This window comes from Dasypus novemcinctus, chromosome 2 (assembly GCF_030445035.2).
Source record: "Dasypus novemcinctus isolate mDasNov1 chromosome 2, mDasNov1.1.hap2, whole genome shotgun sequence".
Lineage (NCBI taxonomy): Eukaryota > Metazoa > Chordata > Mammalia > Cingulata > Dasypodidae > Dasypus > Dasypus novemcinctus.
The window spans coordinates 62,015,240-62,021,988 of NC_080674.1; positions in this window are offsets into that span (position 1 = coordinate 62,015,240).

A 6,749-nucleotide genomic window follows, 5' to 3' on the forward strand; every position below is an offset into this window, starting at 1 on the left:
TTATTCCTTCTAACTTCCTTCCTTCACAATGACGATTTCAGCAGAAAAAGGGGAACAAAGAAAAAGAGGAACTTCCATTTCACAGAGTTTAAATAGAAAGGAGCACATTTCCCATTTTTTCAGAAAAAAAGGGGAGTTTCTTTCTCACTTCAGGCTTATTTGTAACCAGTGTTTGGCTTTGATTTTGGAAGTCTGCAAGGGTTCATTCCTATGTAAAACCCACTGGGGGCAAATGCTTTGGCACAGGTTTTTTCCTGATGTTTGCTGTTTTTCTGTAATTGTCCCAACTGGTAGTTCAAATTATTTTAGCTTTTTAAAAGACAAAGAAATGCAACAGAAAGGAAACCAGGTTTCTGATGCAGGTCAAGGGCAAGAGTAATTTCAAAGCTTTCTAAGTTTATCTCTTTGTAATCAATCATCACTTTTAGAGGCAACATGTTGTATTTAGTAATATAGAGAAATAGTAATGTACTGCTGGTTCTATTGTGAAAAGTTGAGGCTGTAAACTTGATTTTTTAACTTTGATTATTCCAACTAGTACAAAACAGGAGAAATTGGACATCTTGATGTTACAGCTGCTTTGAGATTGATTCTCTGGTGCATGTGTTACTGGATCTCTTTCACTGTCCAAGGATGAAGGAGTTTCTTCAACATTGGGGATAACATTCTTACTAAATGAGACCATGATTACCTAAAACAATTAATGCACATTCTAGTAATGCTTAAATATCTCTCAAGCATAACTTGGAAAACTCTTCCATAATAAGAAGGGGAGGGGGCAGAGGAACTGAGTAGAAGTCCTGGCAAATTGATGAATCTCTTTGTAGCACTTCGGCATTATCCTTGAATTCCAAAAATAGATACTGGATTATGTTTGTAAATTGGTCTGTTCCTCTGGGTATATGAGAGTGTACTGGATTCAGAGGTTTCACTCTTACGTGATTAAATCATGATTAAGGCTTTGAATGGACCATGTCAGTAGGACATTGAGTCCCCGCCCCCTTTGTGGGCAGGGACTCAGAGAAAACTGCATGGCAGAGACATTAGTTGGAGCTTTAATGTTGAAGTCCCAGGAAGTAAGTAAACAGAGAAGCAGATCTGTGAGAAAAGAGAGAAGGCTCCATTAGACATGGCAGAGGCCCCAGGAAGGGAGATGAGCCATTCGCCTCATAGTTTACAGTTGGCCTTGTGGAGAGAGCTGAACAGCTGAGCCTGGAGAGAAATGAGCCCTGGGAGAGAGACAAGACATATCCCAGCCTGCAACTGATATTGGAAGAAACTGAGACCAGGGAGCCTTAAGAAGAAGAGGAAGCCAGAACCCTTGCAGACATCGACATCTTTCTTGCTCCAACTTGTGGCAACAGGCTTTGGTGAGGGAGGTAAATTATGCTTTATGACTGGTAACTGTAAGCTTCTAAATAAATACCCTTTATAAAAGCCAACAGATTTCTGGTATTTTGCATAAGCACCCCTTTGTCTGACTAATACACACCTTGAGTCTTGGTTTCCTTACTTGTAATTTTGGTGTCGTGATGATGATAATGCCTGTCTCACAGGATGACTGTGAGCATTATGGCTGTCTTGTCCACCTGGCAAAACCTTGCCCATTTGAGTCTTAGTCTGGACTCCTGGAAAGTAATGACTGAGACAAAAGCTCACATAAGCACAAGTTCTTTATTGGGGCTTCTGGTCCCTGGGAGTTGGATGAGAGTCAGGGAGACAAGCAGGGAAGTGAAGAGAGCCCATACCAGGATGCACTGCCAAGTTGGCTACTGCGTAGGGTTGCTGTATTTAGCAAATAAAAATATAGGGCAGCCAGTTAAAATTGAATTTCAGATAAACGATGAATGATTTTTAAATACAAGTATGTATCATGCAATATTTGGAACATATTTATGTATTTGCCCTGAGAATTATTTGTTGTTTATCCGAAATTTATAGTTAACTGGGCATCCTGTATTTTATCTGGCAACTTACCACTACTACTAGTGATGGATTGCTTGGTATTGCAAGGCTGTTGAAAAATTGTATGAAATCTGTCTTGGGAATCAATCCATTTGTTCCCACTGACCATTGATCAAAGTTCTCCAAGCACTTCTAGACTGTTCGCATGTGGACAACGAGTGGGTTCCCATTCCACTCTGCAGTGCCCGTTGAGAAGCCTGAGTGGTGCAATCAAGTTGCTCCTGTGGGAGGCTGATCAGAGGTCTTACTGGCAGATGCAAGACAGTTGAGGGTGTATAAGGGACACCCTTGGCAGGTAGTAAAGGGTAGTGATTGAGAACACAGATCTTGGAGCCAGAATACCTGGGTTCAAATCCCAGCTCTGCCACTTACTAAGGCAGGTAATTTATTTAAAGTCTTTGCGTCTCAGTTTCCTCATTTGTGGAATAGGGATGATAATGATACCCACATTGTAGAATTGTTATGAGGGTTGTTACAATAAAATGAGTTAACAAATAGAAAGTCTTTAGAATGGTCCTTTGGGAAGCAGATTTGGCCCTACCACTTGGGAGGTCCAAGGTTCAAACCCAGGGCCTCCTGATCCATGTGATGAGCCGGCTCACACACAGTGCTGATGTGCGCAAGGAATGCGTGCCCCGCATAGGGGAGCCCCACGCGCAATGAGTGCTTCCTGTAAGGAGACCGCCCAGCACGAGAAAAGCACAGCCCGCCCAGGAGTGGCACCACACACACAGAGAGCTGACGCAGCAAGATGATGCAACAAAAATAGACACAGATTCCCAGCGCCACTGACAAGAATGCAAACAGACACAGAAGAACACACAGCAAATGAACACAGAGAGCAGACAACTGGGGGGGAGGCGGGGAAGAAGAGAAAAATAAATAAATAAATAGATCTAAAAAAGTTTTTTTAAAATAAAAAATTAAAAAAAATAGAATAGTCCTTGGGACATACTAAGTGTTTGCTATTATTACCTTGAGAACAGTAGATTTCAACCATAGTAGCTTGGCAGGCTACAATATCTGGAATACTTTGCAATGAACTGTGTTGCTAAATTTTGACCAATATTTATAAAATACAATATCAATATCTAAAACAAAGCTAGATATTAGCATCAACTTGTTTATTTCATTGTTCTTCAGCAGCGAGAAGAATTGTTTTCTGCCCTGACCATGGTGGTTCATATAATCAGGAAGGAAGGGTTTTCATGCCCCCAATGATCATGTCCTTGTCCTTTGACACCAGCCTGGTGCCCTAAGCTCCTCACCCCTCACTCTCAGCCAGTCGTATCCCCTGAGCCACAGGACCTGCTGAGCCGACACTGCCTGTTGATATCTAGAAAATGGTATGTACCCACTGTAGTAGCAAAAATAAATCTCACATGTTCATCGGAATACGAAACCAAGTATATCTTCAAATACTGAGATTAACAGCAAGTTTCTTCAACTCTGAGGCTTCTTTGACCCTATGTCCACTAGTTTTTTTTCTTTAGGAGGTCCCAGGGACCTGAATGCAGGACCTTGGACATGGGAAGTAGGCACTCAACTACCAAGCTACACCCACTTCCCCAGTGATCACTTTTCAATCTGTCAAGTGGTGTGCCAGAAATTCTAAAATTCTAAACTGAGCCTCAAATACAAAATTGCTGAAAAGTGCTGGCTTAAAGATTCATTCAATTGCCGAATCCTCCCTGAAGTCATTCTTCCGCTCCCTATAGATAGGAGCTGACCCCTCCATGCTCCTGAAGAGCTTATGGCAGATTTCTGTCTTAGTTCTTGTTGCAGGACATTGTAGTGGCTTATTAGCAGGTCTGTTTCCCCTGAGACTGTTGATACACTTTGGCCTCTCCGGCCACTACCCAGTATCTGGCACAGGGTGGTGAACAAAGCCAACTTATCAGTCCCCACAGTCGGCTCAGTGCCTGGGACCCACAATAATCTTAGGGACCCACAAAAATATTTCTCTTAAAATCAGAAGAAATAAATGAACTCTTAGAGTAGGAAAAAGTTTTAATTTTTCCTTGTGTCAGAAAAAAATAAAATTTTTAGGATCCGTGAAAATTTTTATATCAATTTTTTATGGAGGAAGGGGCCCACTAGGCAAAAGTGTCTAGAGCCCTCAATGATCATAATGTGACCCTTGCATGGATTGAATAAATAAATGAAGGAGTAGATACATAATGACTATTAAAAAATGCTTTGCAAGCTGATAAAGCGCCATGACAATGGGATTGTTATTACAAGCTGACAATATTATTGCTGCTTTAGGGTTCTCCTACCCCTTAGGACATTATATTCCAAGAAGTTTACATTATTTTTATAAATTGAAAGCATATCTTAGTCATATTTATATTCTTTCTTCCTATGAAATAAAATGTTTAAGTGCCTTTACATGAAGAATATTTTAGTGTGGATGGGGAAGGGGCAGTGAATGAATAGAATATCTATCCCAGCTTACCACACTTTGAGCAACCCCCTGTGTGAAAAACTGAGTTCCATAGAAGGTGGGCCAAGGGGACTTATTTTTACCAAAAACAGCAACGATAAAAACAGGTTCATGAGCCTCACCCCACACCTGTGTGTCAATGCCCATGACCACAACTCACCACTGGGAAAGGGGACTCAAGCATTTCTGAGGCAATCTGGTGCTATATTCTATAAACTAGACTAGAAAATTTGCCAATTATTCCTCTCCTGTTTTAGTTCTTTAGTTGAATGTGCATTGAACATGCTTCTTCCCTGCTTGTTTTTCATTTGGTGCAGAGTGTAGGGAAGAGAGCGTAAGAAAACAGACTCTGGGTGGAACAGTCGTGATCAGGCTTCCCGGGAGGTGGGCAGCAGAAGAGCAGAGAACAAGAAGAACAAAGACTTCTAGCAAATGAGTAACTACCACTCCGAGTGCCTCCAGCCAGACACCGTTCTAGGCATCCTACATCCACAAGCAAATATCACGATGGCCAACTTTGGCAGAAGGCTTCCGTGTGCCAGGCCCTATTCCAGGAGTTTTTAAAGTTTATTTACTAATTTAATCATCCCAATACACCAATAGGGAAGGTACAATTATAATCACCCTCATTTTATAGGTTAGGACACTGAGGCAGAGAGAACTTAAGTGTGCTGGCCAAGATAGTCCAACCAGTAAGGCACAGGGGTGGAAACCAAACCCTGGAAGGCAAGGCCTAATGTAGGGCTTACAACAATTCTAGGAAGCAGGGATTTTCATTATCCCCATTTGACTTGCAGAGAACATGAGATTCAGAGAGGCTAAGCAAGTTTCCCAAGGTTACCTGGTTGGTAAATAGCAGTCTGAGGAGTTTACCCAAGCAGCTCCGCCCCCGAGCCAGTGCATTTAATCATCTCAACACAGAGAACCTCATGTCGGGGGTGGTGCCTCCAGCCAACAGACTGGACGCAATAGTGACAAAGAGAAGCTGATGAGCAGAGAAAGGAGCTGAAATGACACATGTGGGACGGAGCCTGGAGGCGGTTGGGGAATAGAGAAGAGGCTCTGGGAAGTAAGGAAGAAAGGGAAAGGGAGCTGGCTCTCTGCTTTATGAAACAATCCTGGGAGTTATTGTCTCCAGGGCACAAGGAGAGGAAGCCAATTAGAAAATGGATATGGTAGACACGTGGGAGGGGTGGAAAGGAGCGGGGCACTGAAGGGAGAAGATGAAAAATTGATTTCAAAAGGCTGTAGCCCCGATGTCCGGTTTAGTGCTGAACCACCAGCTTCTGGAGGGCCAGCCTGGGTGGGTGAGGCAGCCAGGATGGCTCACCACACGCCCCCGCCTCCCGCTGCTGCTGTGTGCAGATGGCCGCACGCTCCAGCGTCAGGCAGCCCCTTTCTGCGTGGGGCGGGGGGACGACGACACACATGTGAGGATTGTAAGACGAGGCCCTCGGGGCTCCATTCACAATAACAACATTGTACGGGCCTTTTACACATGACTCAGTGTGTATTGTGCATCTGATTGAAAAAAGATCGGCTTTATCTACAAGTGCTAACATGTTGGCCCAGTTGAAAAAGAATACACAATTACATAAGAAATAAAAATATCTGGGGAGCAGGCAGTTTGCCGCCTTGTATGGGACATGCAGAATCCCTAGAGGAAAGGTGCCAGGTGACTTCTTTGCCAATTGTGAGAATAGCTGTGGTTGGACTGGGTGTTTTGTTTTGTTTTTACTTCTGTGTTTGGCACAGAGTCTTGAACATCAAGTGGGGCCCCTGAACCTTGCCTGACACCAAATTGCATTCTCTAATGTCGTTCCTGTTTTACTTTGGAAAGGACTGAATAGCAACAAAGGGAAAAGGGGAGGAATAGTTAAACTCTGTTTTATGTGAAAAGTTTATGAGTCCCTAAGCCTACAAGAGCTTACCGTTTAAAAGAGGGACTTTGCGACTAGCCATAAGTTTGGGCCTTGGAACCATCATGTATCATCTGTGGGATCTTTGACAAGTTACTCAATCTCTCTGAGCCTTAAGTTTTTTAATATGTAAAATGGGCATTAAAAAAGCACCAACTTGGGAAGTGGATTTGGCCCAACAGATAGGGCATCTGCCTACCACATGGGAGGTCCAATGTTCAAACCTAGGGCCTCCTGACCCATGAGATGAGCTGGCCCATGTGCAGTGCTGATGAGTGCAAGGAGTGTCGTGCCATGCAGAGGTGTCCCCCGCATAGAGGAGTCCCACTCACAGGGAGTGCGCCCCATAAGGAGAGCCACCCAATGCGAAAAAAGTGCAGCCTGCCCAGGAATGGTGCCGTACACATGGAGAGCTGACA